The sequence below is a fragment of the Choloepus didactylus genome, chromosome 2 (genome assembly GCF_015220235.1).
Source record: "Choloepus didactylus isolate mChoDid1 chromosome 2, mChoDid1.pri, whole genome shotgun sequence".
Classification (NCBI taxonomy): Eukaryota; Metazoa; Chordata; class Mammalia; order Pilosa; family Megalonychidae; genus Choloepus; species Choloepus didactylus.
In genome coordinates this window covers 213,301,577-213,316,808 of record NC_051308.1, presented here as the reverse complement: position 1 = coordinate 213,316,808, position 15,232 = coordinate 213,301,577, and the positions used below count along the sequence as shown (strand labels likewise).

General features: G+C 50.5%; 1 protein-coding gene across 4 annotated transcripts in view; it reads right to left on the bottom strand.

Moving 5' to 3' along the window:
- The window catches only part of STK40 (serine/threonine kinase 40), a 43,068-nt gene that overhangs the window by 26,993 nt on the left and 843 nt on the right, over window positions 1-15,232 (bottom strand). The window contains exon 2 of one of the 4 annotated variants that reach the window (XM_037827708.1): window positions 6,432-6,918. The exons of the other annotated variants lie outside the window; for them this stretch is intronic. The gene's annotated coding sequence lies outside the window, so the exon portion shown is untranslated. The remainder of the gene's footprint in view (window positions 1-6,431; window positions 6,919-15,232) is intronic. 4 annotated transcript variants of the gene reach the window in all.

Genomic DNA, 15,232 nt, shown 5'->3' with positions numbered 1-15,232 from the left:
ACATGATATTTTGCTTCTATCTTGCAGTTTTCAGAACTCCATCTCTGGCATTTGACAGTTTGATTATAACATGTCGCAGTGTGGGTCTATTTGGGTTTATCCTGTTTGGAGTTTGTTGGGCGTCTTGGATGTGCACATTCATGTCTTTCAATAAATCTGGAAAGTTTTCAGCCATTATTTCTTTGACTAGTCTCTCCTGCCCCTTTATCTTTTTATTCTCCTTCTGGGACTCCCACAATGTGTATATGGGTACACTTGATGGGGTCCCCCAGGTTCCTCAGGCTCTGTTCACTCTTTTGGGTTCTTTCTTCAGTCCATTCCTCAGACTGGATGAATTCAATTGTCTTATTTTCAAGTTCACTGATACTTTCTTCTGTCAGCTCCAATCTGCTATGATCCCCTCTAGTGAATTTTTACTTTCTGTTACTGTGCTCTTCTGCTATGTTTGGTTCCTTTTCATAATTTCCATCTCTCTGTTGTGTTCATCTGTCATTTTCCTGATTTCATTTAGTTCTTTGTCCATGTTTTCCTTTAGCCTCTGAGCATGTTTAGAGCCATTTTTTAAAAGTCTTTGACTGGTACATCCCAGGTCTGGTCCTCCTTATTGATTGTTACTAAGGCTTTAATTTTCTCTTTTGTTTGTGCCATCACTTTCTGTTTCTTTGTATGTTTTATAATCTTTTGTTGAAACCTGGACATTTTGATATTTTAATGTGTTACTGCTTGACTTGAGGCTTTGAGGCATCTGTTCCTTAAGCTTCTATCCAGTAAGTGTTATGAGAGAGCTGAGCTTTCCTTGAATGCCAGGATCTAACAAAAAAAAAAAAAGGAAGGGAAAAAGAAAACACCTTTTCCAGTCTTTGTAGATTTTGTAGATTGCCCTATGCCAGTGCTCTCCTTCAAAGCTTATCCACACAATGAATTTAAAGAACAGTCAAGGGCAAGGGTAGGGGCTGCCCTGATCCTTTCTGCTTAGGCATCTTGTCTGGGGCATGTGCATATGGCTGCAGGAATTCCATCATTCACATGGATACAGATATTCCCTCCTCCAAAGCAGAGTTTCCTCTTGGCCTGGGGCACTGCTCTGTATTTCCTACAGACAGCAATTACTCGCCACAGGCAGTCACTTGACTGCTCTCCCACAGCGTTCTGTAGGAGAGCTCTGTGAGCAGCTTTCTACACGCAGGACAAGTTCTGGGACAGCAAGTCCCTCAGGTCACCAGCAGGCAGCCAGGGTCAGACATCCATGCTCCCACGAGGATGTATGTGCATGAGGGCATACTCCCTCATGCTCCCTCCCTCTACTCCCTGTGGACCCGGGACCAGGGTTTCCTGCTGGGAACACAGGCAGCTCAGTGCAGAGCTGGGGTGGGTGGGGAGGCCAGCCAGGGCTCCAAGAGATCCTACGGTTTCTAAGTAGCCTTTTTCTTGATTTAACACTTCCTGTTACTACCTCCTTTAACTGTTTTCTTGAGCTTTGAGAAAGAGGTTTCTGCCAGTTATGCTAGTTATTCAAAGCTTCTGTGGCGGGACAGAGCCCTGAAGCATTTCACTCCACCATCTTGAAGCTGGCAAGCCACAGCGTAGAATTTTTGAATTTTTTTGTAGGTTGGAAATTATTCAAAATTAAAACAAAAAGCCTCATAGCTTCAAACCCAATAAGCCTAAAACACACATGTATGGCCTGGGGTGATCACCCCTCCTCACAGAGGTGGGGCCTGAAGCTCAAGGAGCTATTAGGACCAAACAGTAAGAGGTGGGGAGCTACCTCCATCCTAAGGCAGCCTAGAACCCCCCACCTGCGATGGAAAGAGGCAGAGCTCTTGGAGTATTCTGGGGCAGTGATTCAATAATCCGAGTGGTAGGGAAAAGGAATCCGTATGGGTGGAAAGGTGGCTGGGCAGAAGAGGTAAGACTGCCTCTGGGGACACAGCTCAAGAAGTGGGGTAAGGGGGCGGGAGGACAGGAGGAAACGGGGGAGTTCTTCACACTGTCCTCCCCTCTCCCTGCCAGGCTGCCAGCAGACAGCAGCTGGTTCCCTGATTTGTCTAGAGGGATCAGCTTCTCCCAGGTCACATCAGTGACCTTCCTCTGTTCCCAGACTGCTGTGTGCTGGCAGGGGCTGGCTCTCCACTGATTCACAGGCTGGAGAATGGAATTCGGCATGCTAGGGGCCTCCACACCCAGACCACTGAAGGGCACTGGGGGATTCTTCTTCCTTGTCAGACTGGGCTCTTACACCAGGTTGTTCTGTTCCAGCTTTTAGAGCTCTTCTGCTTATCCAAGAATTGCTAAACATTGGCAACTTGAACAGCAGTGGCAGCTTTAGTTGGTCTACCTTTCCTGGGCAGGCGTATTCTGCTGTAGCTGCCAGCAGCCCCAGGCTGGGGGGCCCAGGCCGAGCAGCCAAGTGGCAAGGAGGTGGCAGACAGTGGGATAGGGTGGCTGCTGCTCTGTGGTTCACAGCCACTCGAAGGGCATGGAATCCTAAAAGTTCAGAACTGGGTGGGGTTGCTGAGGTCTCTACTCCAACTCTCTCATTCCATAGGTGGGGAGAACATGGGAGCCAGTGGAGGAGCTCCACAGCAGAGACACACCCACAGAGATGCTGCGGGCCCAGGCCCATGAGGCAGAAGAGAAAGTGCAGCCTGCTAGAGCAGCTCCCAAGACCCCAGAGGGATCTGTTGTCCAGACTCACAGGTTCAAAGGGACCTGCCCAAGTTCACCCAGTGGGCACCCAGTTCACAAGAGCAGAACTGGGACTCTTGTACTTGTTGGGCAGCCAGCCTGGTGGGAGCAGGGGTTCAGTCGCCTAGAGCCTCCCACAGCTGGCTACACCTAACACTGCAAAGAATGGGAAGAAATGAGGCCTCATGCAATCTCCAGATCCGCCACCTAGTGGCGTCTTTTTAGAGCACATCTTCACAGCGCTGGCTGGCTTCTCAATGAAGGCCGGGGGTTCCTCTCTGCACCAGGTGCAAGATGGTGGGACGCTGCTCTTCATCAGGCTGAGCAGGAAGGCTGCAGGAAGACTGCATCGGAAGACCCCACCTCAACAGCAGACCCCTTTGGGGTCTTGGGAGCTGCTCCGGCAGGCTGTACTTTCTCCTCTATACTGTCTCTGCTGTGGAGATCCACCAATGGCTCCCATGGTCTTCAGAAAGAAACCCAAACTCCTTGGTGAGCCTGGCCAGGCACGGGCTTCCTCTTGGGCTCATTGCCCTTATATGCACCCTAAATCCAGCCACACCTAATTGCCCTACTCCCTGAGTATGCCACAAACAACCTTGTCCTGCCCTCCTCTCCTGGCTGGCTCGTCCTTCTCCTCACGTCACTCACTGATGTGTCACCTTCTGCATCATGGAGCCTTCAGGGAAGGCCTCCCGCAGAGCTGGCTGCTCCTCCTGGAGCCCCCAGAGCCCCTGAGCATACTCCGTCCCCTCCCACTGTGCTGTGCCATCGGCTTGTCCACCTGACTTCCCATCATCCCAGGCTGTGGGCTCCCCTGAAGGAGCAACCCCAATTCATCTCTGCTTCCCTAGCATACCACCTGTGCCCAAGAAGCTGCCCAATGAGGAAACGGAGAGTGCTGAACAGTCTCTTATGCATCCGAAGACACTAAAGCCCCTGCTGGGAAAGGCGACATTTCTCAACAGTGAGGTGGTCACAGACATGGCCGAGTGAAGAGATTTAACGTCTGGTTCACAGGCGAACTCTACCCACACTAGAAGGCACCACTGACATCCCAGTGCAGAGCTGGCACCCCTCCTCTGAACACCCATCTTTCATGGTGCAGAGCTGTGATACTGTAGGCCCGTTTAATTGTTATTGCTTATTTATGTCTGTCCTCCACCCCAAACCCTGGACTATAAATAGAGATCAGTTTCATTTTTCTTTGTATTCCTTTCTGCCACACCTACTATTGGGCATATAATATCTCCAATAGCTGTTCAAAACATAAAAATTAAAAGTGGTAACAGTCAAAAACAAAACAAACCAAAAAAAACCTCTGCCTAACTGGAGGCCCACGATTGGAGTGGCATCCAGGGAAAAGTGGGATGGTCAGGTGGTTGGTGTTCACCAGCTCAGGGCAGCAAACAGGACTAAGCAGGATCGAGGACCAGGTACAGGGCTCTCTGTAGGTAAATGGGCCAGAATGGATTTGGGAATAGAGTTTGGCCAGAAAACTCCAAAGTCAGAAATGCTTGGGGGCAGGCGTGTCCTCCAGGCTGGCCAGACTGCCAAGGGTTGTGCTTGGACACTCCTTGTTGCTGAAAAGCAACCTGCACTGAGGAATTAAACCTATCCTCAAAACACCTGCAGCTTGTGCTGAACCCACCCCCACCCCCAACCCCAACCCCACCGGTGAGGGGCAGACCAGCCCCCAAGGTGGGAAAATCCCCTCTGTTTGCAGCCAAAAAATCTGCTTTCCTGCAGCAAGACGCAGAGGCGTGTGAGTGCCAGTCTGCCTGCCCCTCACACCAGTGACAGGCTTTCCAGGCTACTCTAGGTTTTTTACGTGAAGCAGAGGTCCTTCTGCTGGTCACAAAAATTCCCACCACTTTCAGTTCCCCAGAAAAGAGAACTTCTGACCCAACTAGGCACTTAGCTGACTATATGGGGTAAGCAATGTCAAAACTGCACACATGGTCCAATCAAGGCAGTCGGTGGATGTGTGCTTTATAGACCCGACTCCAACCACACTAGAGTGCTGCCAGATCCTTAGTAGATATTCCGGGCATCTCTCTGGGTTGTGAGTTTTGACTCAGAACCCACAATGGAAGGTCCACACCCTCTCATTAACCATCACAACTAACTTTTGCACTCGGCTTTATAGTTTACAAAACACTTTCAAACACATGGTTATAGCTGATCACACTCTGAAAAAAAAACATTTGAATGAGAAAAACTGAGGCTCAGAGACACCGAGGGACTTGCCTGAAGTCAGCTGGCTAACTGTTCAAAGAGTCGGGACAAAAACACAGGTCTCCCAACTCTGAATCCCATATTATATCTCCTTGACCACACTGCTTCCCCAGCTGCACCTTCTCCGTCCGATGTTGCCACGATTCTGGGAATGCCAACCACAGAGAGGACGGCACCCTCTGGGCTTCCCTATAAGCAATCATTCCCCTTGAATCAGGGACCTGCTAAGCCGTAAAGTTGCAGGTGATTTTGGTAATGGCTGGTGGTAATGGTAGTACAACACTGTAAATGTAATTAATGCCACTGAATTTGTACACTTAAAACTGGTTAAAATGGCAAATTTTATGCTATATATTTCTACAAAAAAATAAAAAGCTATAAGTGAGCGGGAAAGGAGGGGCCGTACTTGTCCCTGGAGAAGGTGGCATTTTGGGCCCCCTGAGCAGGCTCTCCCTGCAGAGAAGGGCAGCGTCAAAGCGTCCCCAACAGGGCAGCCACCCCCACTGCACGTCAATACACACATGCAGGTGCTTCTACTGTGCCACTGACTTCCTACACACCTGCTCTCCATCCACAAAATCAACTCAGGAAACCAGGGAAACAAATATTTCAAACCACAGGACGGTCACCCAAAATGCCAGTTGGAAGAGCAAGATGGAATTAAGGTTATGTAGGTCTGTTACTCACTTGCTTTGTGACACTGAACTAGTCACCCTCATCTGCAAAACAGGGATGATAAAACTCCCTACTTCATGGGACCACTGTCACCAGCTGTTTGCTGGGTGAAGGGGTGAGTGTTACCTGCCCCAAGCTGAGGCCACTTCACCGGTGACGAGCCTCTCCAGGCACATGTCATTTTTCACCACCATCTGATGGACACCTACTGCTTGCCAGGTAACATTCTTACCTTACCATGAGTCTCTTTAATTCTCACAACAACTTTTATCAAGTAAAAGTGCACGGGCCAGGACGAGGCTCCCTGAGGCTTGCTGTGGCCTGCTCTCCTCCACTCCTGCGAGCCCACCTGGCGCGGGGCTCTGTTTGAGGGCTTTTCCTTTGAGCCTGAACCACAGCCATCTCTGAAGAAGGCATATGCCCTCTCCCAGGGAGCTTGAAGGCTCCAAGCCTTTTCTCCAGGAACCCACTAGAAGCCATTTGCTTCTGTGCTCAGGGTGGATGCTGGGGGGCTGGGGAGGCAGATGGAGGGAAGATTACTAATCCCTCAGCTTCAGCCAGGACTCCCTGATGACAAAGAGCCATGCGTGTGCTGTCATCTTCACTGTTCCAAAACAGAGTGATGATTTTGTTCATTTTGAAAATGCAGGATAGGTACAGGTCCAATTTGTCAAGAATACATAATATCACGTCGTTCTCTAAAGGATGTGCTCTACTGCCTCGGGGGTGCCAAGGGAACGCGTGGCTTCTAACAGGCGCTCTCCTGTTGCACCGGGGCTGAACCCCACCCCCCTGCCGCCCAGCTCTGCTCGGGGCATGTGGGAGAGTACCTGCAGCAGCCAGGGAGGAAGTGACTCAGTCAAGTGGGAAGTGGGAGGGGCGGCCGAAGGAGGGCCGGGAGCCCAGGCTGCTTCCCCCTCAGCACATCCGCCGTCCTCCACCGCTGCCTTCTCAGCAGGACGAGGGCGTGATGAGCACAGCGGTCCTGGGGGCCAGGAGGGGCCAGACGGCCGCGCTGCTCATGGAAGGCCAGGTGTCTGCAGCTCGGGGGATCCAGTTCCAGTTTCCTCCAAGAGGCAAAGTTCACAGATGAGCCCCACACAAGGAGATTACGTCATCGGTGACGTCTCTTTTCACCTCACTGCCCTGAGCAAGTCCCAGCTGAGCTCCTCCGCGGCCTCCTTGAAGGCAGGAAGCAGCAGGAGAGGCTGGAGGCTAAGGGCCCATGGCCAGGAGAATGTGCTCCAGAGCGACTGGGGGAAAAGCCTCCGGGGCAGTGCACACTGAGGCGGAAGGAAGCTTTCTCCACAGGCCCCTCTGCGGAAAGGATAAATGGAGTAAGAAACCAGTCTTTCGGATGCTGAACCAGGCTGGCCCCTGGGGTACGGGCTTCACCAGCAGCCACTCTGAGAGCCACCAGGGCAACACGCGGTCAGCCCTGGCACCAGCTCCTCCTCCTGAGGGCCTCCAGAAGCAGCTGATGTGATAACAAATAATCCGTCACTGTGTGTGGGTGCTGGAGGAGGAAGGGACAGACTTAATAGCTCTTTCCTGGGCTGCGCTGGCCTGATATCCCTCATCCAGGGAAACTGCCTGGGGAAGCAGCCAGGAACACTGGCTTGGGAGACATTTGTGGTGGCCCCTAGGCTCCGTGAGGGGCCCTCTGCCATGTGCAGTGACAGCAGACCAAGTCACCCACAGGCCTCCCCTGGCTCTCTTGGCTGGGAGAGGAGACAGCAACCAGAAGGCCCCTGGTAGGAGCATGTGACTAAGGGGCCCTTCAGCTCAAACCGTCAGTTGCTGCTTTGCGCAGTGACCCAGTCCGGGAACTGGGCCTGCCATGAGTCCCATGTGGAGCTCAAGTTCTTGCCACCAGGACAGCTCGAGTCAGACAAGGAGAAGAGTAAGTGACAGAAGAAGAGTCAGCGGGGTCTGAGAGCCACCTTTCTGTCCACTGTGTGACCTGGACACGCGTTCCTGTGCTCCAGTCTCCTCGCCCAGAGGACAGGGATAGCGGTGCCTCCGCGAAGGCTTCCCCGGAGAACTGCTGGGAGCCAACGTGTGGGAGGCACAAGATAAATGTTAACTTTCCTTCCATCCAGACTTGCAGAGCGACAGACAGGAAAGCCCAAGCCAGGCCCAGGTGCACGCAATTCTCTCTACATCTACTGTTTTCAACAACAAAAATCACTACAATCATCCTGTGGGAATGGCAATTTGGACTGGGGACAGCAAATTACCTTTCCCTAACTACCCCTGTCAAAATTTAATTAAATAAAATTTCACAGCTTTGACAATGAACAATAGAGTTGGCTTTCTGAAGTTCTCCCCAATGTCCCGGCCGTAGCTCCTCAGAGGCAAGAGGCTCTCTGGTGTGGTTACAGAGGTAGATGGCAGGCTTTGCTACCAGTGTCCTGGCCATTCAGACTGGAGGGTCCACACAAGGGCTTCACCTGCTCTGAGCTGCTGGGAGGCCAGACACTCAGCCATTCACCAAGGCCATGAGCCAACCTGACAGACGATGTTCACGCATCAGCAAGAGTGTGCTTGTCATGTGTTTGCTTGTGTGTCCCTCTCTAGGTGGTGAGCTCCTGAGGGCAGCACCTGGGCCTTCTCCACCTCAGAACCCCCAGGCCCTGTGGAGGCCCAGCAGGAGTACAGAAAATATATGTGAAACCACATCCACCAAAGTAAAAGAAACTGCACATGTCTCAGGCTCAGCAATTCCAGTTCTGGGGATTATAATATCTACAGATAAACTCACACAAGTACACAAAGATAAATATGCTCAAAGATGATCCCTGTAGAACCATATGTAGCAGCAAAACAAAACAAAAAACAAAACACACCCCTCCCCAAAACAACAACAACAAACAAAAAACAAGAAACCATCTAAATGTCTACCAAGAGAGGACTGGTTAACTAAATTATATTCCATCTAGACAATGGAATACTATGCAGCCGTTGAAACTATATCCACACCTGCTGATAAAGACAGATGTCCATGATACCTTAAAGCAAACTTCAGTACTCTGTGTATAACAACATGATCTCGTTTAGGTAAAACAAACAGACAAAAGAAAGAAACAAACAAACATTATATACATCCTTGAAAATGTGTAGGAAATTTCTAGAAGAAACTTTAACAGTGGATACCTCTGGTCAGTGGAACTGGGGACCCAAGGAGAGGAGGGAGAGTTTTATTTTATATTCTTCTATACTGTTTGACTATTTTATCTTAGACTACAAAAATAATAATTTTTAAAAATCTAAATTTTTTTGACTCTTAGAATTGTTAAAAAATAGCAGTGGACTCAGGGAAGGCTGGGCCTCACAGAAAGCACGTTGAGAGTGTGTGAGTAGAAACGTGTGAGCCTAAGTGCTTGGGAGGTACAAGCCTGTGTGCTGTGCAGGTGCAAAAGGGAAGTGGGGGACAGAGGGTCAAAAACCAACACTCTGGGTTAGCTTCCCTTTCCCAAGTAACTTGCAGTCATGCCTGTAAGGAACTCCCTGCTTCCCACCTGGAATCTATAAGGGCTCAGAGGACCACCAAATCATTCAAACTGTAGTTCTAGAAGCCGGCTCATGGGGCCTCCTCGGGAATACTCTCAGACCCTCTAGCAAAGATCTCACCTGGGCCTCATCAGAGCTGGCCCCTGGGTCTGGACTGAACATGCTACAAACAATACCTCATTACTACTTTAGGAGGCAGGGACCCTTATGCCCATTTTACACAGGAGGAAACTGGGGTTGGAGACAGGAAGTGACTTGTCCAAGGTCACTCACTAGCAAGTGGCAGAACGGGGTTCTACAGCCAGGTCTGATCTGAGTCTAGGCCTTTAAATAATGAGTGACATGGTTGCAAGTCTCCTCATCCACTGCAGGAGGGAGAAGGACTTGTCCCCAGGCAGTGGCAGTTTCCATTCTTCTGAGAAAGAAAGAGCTGGTTCAGCTTTGCCTAGGTTCCTTCCAGCTCTGTGGCTCTCTGAGTCCAAGATTCTGTGTGGGTTGCATTCCCTGGGGCCAGAGCCCAGCCAGTAGGGAGGAAGGGGGTGGCAGGGCCTCTAGAGTCTCAGTGTGGGCTGGAAATCCCAGCTCTGCCCTTCCAGCTGGGTAACAGTGGACAGGTTACTTAACTCCACTGATCCTTGGTATTTTCTGTAAAATAGGGGTAACCCTTACTTCTACAGACTGTGATAAGGATTCAGTAACATATTATGGAGTACTTAGCAAAGGACCTGGAAGGTGGTGGGGAGCCTTCTATTTTTTCCTGGTTTCGTTGCTGTTCCTTCAGCAGGGCCACCTTGAAAGAGGAGTTAGAAGAGAACACACACCAGGAAACACACCAAACACAGTAACACCAAAAGCTCCATACATACTGCAAAAAGTAGCATGACTCCTGCTTTCCAGAGTTGGCAGGTGCCAGCAACGGAGCTCCAAAAGTCCCCTAGAATCCTGGGCTACACCACCCTCAAGGTCTCCCAAGGGGGTGAACTAAGCCTCTCCCTAGAAGCACCTGCTGTCCCTTCTTACATCTTAAACCAGCTCTGCCTCAAACCCAAAACCAACAACAGGTACAGAGTCCTGCTCTCACCTCTTCTCAATGCAATGACCAAGCCACTTGCACCTCCCTCTGGCCCCCAGGCCACAGACTCCCTAAGGCTAAAGATGCTCTGTCCATCTCTTTTGCCAAGTAGTCTGTGAACATATTTAGAGGGGACCACTTCATCCCAAATGACAAGAGCCCATCCCAATTTTGCTGCTTTCTGGTGCTTTCCAATAATTAAGAGTTTTAAAAAATGACAATCAGGCTGTATGCAGCTAAGCACTGGAGAGCCTGAACTCACACCCAAGACTGCTGTTATTTTGAGAATGGACACCACTGGGCTGCAGGCCCCTTCAAGAAGAGGGGAGCTCAGCACCCCCTCAGGAAGGGGGACATTAACCCAACATACAGATTTGCCTGATGGGGTGGCAGGTGCAGGGGAAATAAAGAAACTCCAGTTTGTTAAAAGGGGGCCTAGAAATTTTTAAAAAATTTAAGTAGCTAACAGGTACTCTTTGAGGTAGAAACCCCACTTTTAGGAATTTATCCTGCAGATGCCCTACAGTGGGCAATGTCACTTCAGCTTTGTCTGGAGAGCAAAAGTCAGAAAATAACCCAAGTGTTCATCAACAGTGAGCTTGCTGAATAAATCACAAGCACGGTGGGATACCAGGTAGCCAAAAATGACCTAGATGTGCATATGCCAACCATCTCTAAGATCATAAGTAAATCAAAGCCAGCAATACCATCCCTTTCTCTCTCGGCTTTTCATCACAGAACCTGAGAGGAGACACAGGTTTGCTGGGGGCCCTGTGCCCCCTCCAAGGCCACAATCTCACCTGAGCAGGTAGAGGGAGCAGAAACACTCCAGTGGCAGGCCACTTTCTCTTCTCCCTTCTTCACACCACAAACCCGAGGGCAAATCCTGTGAAAACCTACATTCCAAAGGGTCTGTATGAAGCCCTGCCCAACAGCCCCATCGTCTCCTCACCCAACGCACTCAGGGGTTTCGGCCACTTGAGCAGCTCCCTCTCACCTCCCTGAGGTGGAGCAGAGTCCTAGATGGCCTCTGCAGGAGGCTCCTTCCCAAGAAGAGGGGCTGCGTCTGCTGACCCAGAGTCAGGGAGGAAATCCAATCTTAAGGTCTCTTTCTAGGTTAGACCTCTGGGAGCCCTGGGAAGGCCCTCTCTCCTCTGAGGATATGCTGCTGTTCGTGACCCCATCAGTCTGCTGTAGCTTGCTGAATCAGGGTGGATATAACCAGAATGAAGCGCTGCTTTAGGACCATTTGAAGCTGAAGATATTACAGGAGTTTTGCAGGCTCAGCAGCTTGAGTTTCTGAAAAATTGAAGAATTCATCTCCATGGCCAAATGTGGGCGGAGGAAAGGTGAAGGAAGGGAGCTGCCCTTCTCCCAGGTGCTGACTCAGACAAAACCAGAGGGAAGCCAGGCCCAAAGCTGGACAGTGCTCCACCAGACATTGCAAGCCATTCCCTCACATGAGGGTACACTCAGGGCTTGGTGAATGGACCTGGTGGGTTTCATTGGCCATTATCATCTCCCCAAGTCATCCCTATCTCTGCACTATCCTTCACTCTGTCACCCAAACCAGGAATCTCAGGGTGACCTGCCACTGCTCCTCCCTCAGCCATCACTTCCAAACGTTCCCAAGGTCCAGGTGATTTTCCCCAAACAGCTATGGTCTCTGCCCTTCCTTTCTATCCCCACTGCCTCTGCCCTGATCCAGGCCCCACCAGCTCTTGCTTTGATTCTTGCAATAGCCTTTAAAGAGGACTCCAGACTTGCTCTTTCCCAATCCACTCTCTGTCTGCAGCTAGAGGACTCTGGAACATTTAGGTCTAGTGGTGTTTCCTCCACTTAAGCTAAGGCATCCCATCACCAAGAAAATAAAAAATTCAAGCATCTTTGCCCTGGTACCTGCCTACCCCTTCGGCATGCCCTGCAGCCAGGTGCCCTCATGCCTGTGTGGATGGATCCCTAAAGTGCCATGGGCATCAGCATGCATTCATGCCCGAACCATCAGAAAACTCTATTCACCCTTCATGGTCCAGTTCAAGTTCTAGGGGATCCTGGAAGCTCGCTCTGACTTCCTCCTCAACTCCAAGGTGATTCACTCCTTCCTCTAGGTTCCCACCGTTAGCTGCATGGACTTCTGTGAGTGATTCGCCAAGTTCTATGCAAGCCTAGTTGGTTAGGAACCCACCCCTACCCCTGCTAGATCACAAGCTCCTCCAGGGCAGGAACTGGCTCTCCATCCTCCTTCCCAGTACCTAGCACACCTCCGGCCACGTGTGGGAGCTGCTGTGTGTGGGAACGAGGTTTACATTTTGAGCTACCATACACATCAACGTAGGCGATGTTTCCTGATGATACTAATTCAGATACCAGACTAGGATTGTTAGTAGAGACAAACAGAGAAGAAACTCTAAATACATATTCTCCCATGTTTATTTAAAAATACTATTTTTTTCAGCAGTCCTACTTCTATTTTTAAAAACGGTTCTTTTAAAGAGCTGAGCCAAATCATCGGCATGACTCCCACACAGACTGGGTAAACTCCCCACAGATTTCTTTTTCATTAAGAATACAATAAAATGCTGTGATCTTGTGATCCCTCTGGACACTTCTGACAGCTCAATGGGACACAGTTCACTAACTGCTTCATCTAATTCCTGGAAGTTCTTTCCTGCAGCCTGTAATAAAAGCCAACACCAAGCATTTATTACTCTGTGTCTGCTAAATGCTCAACTAGCAACTTCATACTTAATCCTCACAATTGCCCTACGAGGGACCTACTCATATTGTCCCCATTATGCAGATGAGAAGTCTAGGCATGGAGGGAATAAGAAAACCCTAGTGACTGGCAGGGCTGGGATTAGAACCCAGATCTGTCTGATTCCAGAGCCAAAAAAGCTCTTAACCACTACAACCTACTGCCTTCCCAAAAGGTCAAATTAAAGGCACAAGCGAGCAAATGCAGCCTCTCCGCACCACCCCCATGCCCCTACAACTGGCCTTCTGACTACCCCCTGGTCCCTGAGAGGGCAGCCTCACCTCCTGAGCTGCTCAAGCCACCTGCAATCCCAGGAAGAGAGGGGCACATGCGCCAGGCACTTCTGTGACAGGTGGAGAGGCCCAGGCCAATGCAGGGAGCTTGCCACCTGGCATCAGATGCTGAGAAAGCACAGAGTGCTTTTTCAGCAAAGATCTACCACCCCGGCACCAGTTCTCCTCTCTTAGAGGTGCAGTGACCTCTTAAAAGGTCTCCAGCCCTTTGATCTCTTCTCTCCCCTTTTCCCCTCCTCTGCTGGGACAACAGGGAGAACTTTCTAAAACACAGTCCAATCATGTCACTCCTCTTTCCTCACTGCCCTTGGCATAAAGTCCCAAATCACTAATGTGGCATTCCCTTGTCAACCTAGCCAGCCTCATCTTGCACCATGTCCACTTCCATAACACCATACTGAACAATCTGAGGTTTCTGAACAAATTATGAGTTTACTTGTCTCTCTTTCTCTAAGTAGAACACCTTGTCCCTTCATTCTTGTGTGTCTAAGCCTTCCCATCCTTTCAGACTCAGCTCAAGAATCACTTTTTCTGTTGAGACTTCCTAGAACCCTCCTCATCTCAGGCTGAACTAGCAGCTTCCTCTGCTGGGCTTCCACAATCCTCTGTTCCTGCTGCTACTAGATTTTTTTATTTTTTATTTTTTACAACATTTCAATTATCTGTTTACAGGTCAGTCTCCCTTAACGAGACCATGACTTCCTGGAAATGTGAATAATAGCTAACATTCACTGAACTCTTATCATGTGGCAGACAGAGATGTTCTACATGTTGTTTTATGTGTTAACTTTTTAAATCTTCATAGCTAGCAACTCTGTTATCATCCCCATTTTGGAGATGAAGAAAAATGAGGCACAGAGAGGTTAAGCGATATGCCCAAAGTCACACAGCTAGAAAGCTACCAAATCAGAACTCAGGAAGTCTGGCTCCAAAGCCAACTCTTAACCACTATACTATATTGTACTTGCCTCTTTAGGCAAGGACACTGTTGTTGTCCTATGGGGAATGAATGAATGAATGAGAGCTACCTTCAGACTATCTAGATCTAAACAACAAACTGGCAGAGCAAGGCCATTAAAGGGCTCTGGAAGGGCTCACAAGCACTGTTTACAAACGAGGATTCTTTTGGCCCTACGATTACATTTCCCCTGACTTAGAGTCACCACATATTCTGCTTTTCCTTATCTCATGCAAACTACTTGGCCAAGAAGGAAATGTGCCCAGCCCAGGGTGACTAGCCTCTTCTCTGTTTCTCAAAACGAAGCAAAGCCAACCGGTTTCCACCCATGACCTAAAACAGTCTACCTTGCCACAGAAGGCTGCCATCTCTTCCTTCTGCCAACAAAAGGCAACAAACGTGGGGCGTGGGGTGGGCAGAGAAGGCAGCATGGGGACTGGGAATGGCCGGACCCACTGGCTGGAAGGTGGGGCCAAGTGGCGTGGGAATGGGCGGGCCTGACCGGGGCATGGCAGGTGAAACACTGGCCACAGCAGACTCCCTCCTGGGAAAAGACCGGCCAGGTGGAGCACTCGCAGGCAGGTGGCTCTGACGGACACCAGAACGCGACAGGAATGAGAAAATTCCCCAGCAGGGATGATACCCGTGCAGACGAGTAAGGGCTCCTGGAGGAAGCCCTGGTCCTCCCTGGGGACTCGTTCTAACTTTCAAGTCACTCTGGGAATCAAGAGGGAAGCATGGAGAGGCATGGGTTCAAACGCCGGTTCCTTCACTTGCTGGCTGAGCGACTTTAGGCAGCGTCCACCTCCCAGTGCTGCGGCGGAGACCAAGGCTCCCCGCGGCCACCCCTTGCTTAGAGGGCAGCAGCCCCCACCCCCGCCGCCCCAGCCGCCCGGGAAGGGCAGACCCCAAGCAGAGGGCGCGCGTTCACAGCTGCCACTTCCGTCGCACCTAGATGGCCCCGGGCTGTCACCCCGGACCCACTGCCACGGCCGCCGAGGCCCGCCCATCAACCCCCAACCCCCGCCCGGGTCCCCGCC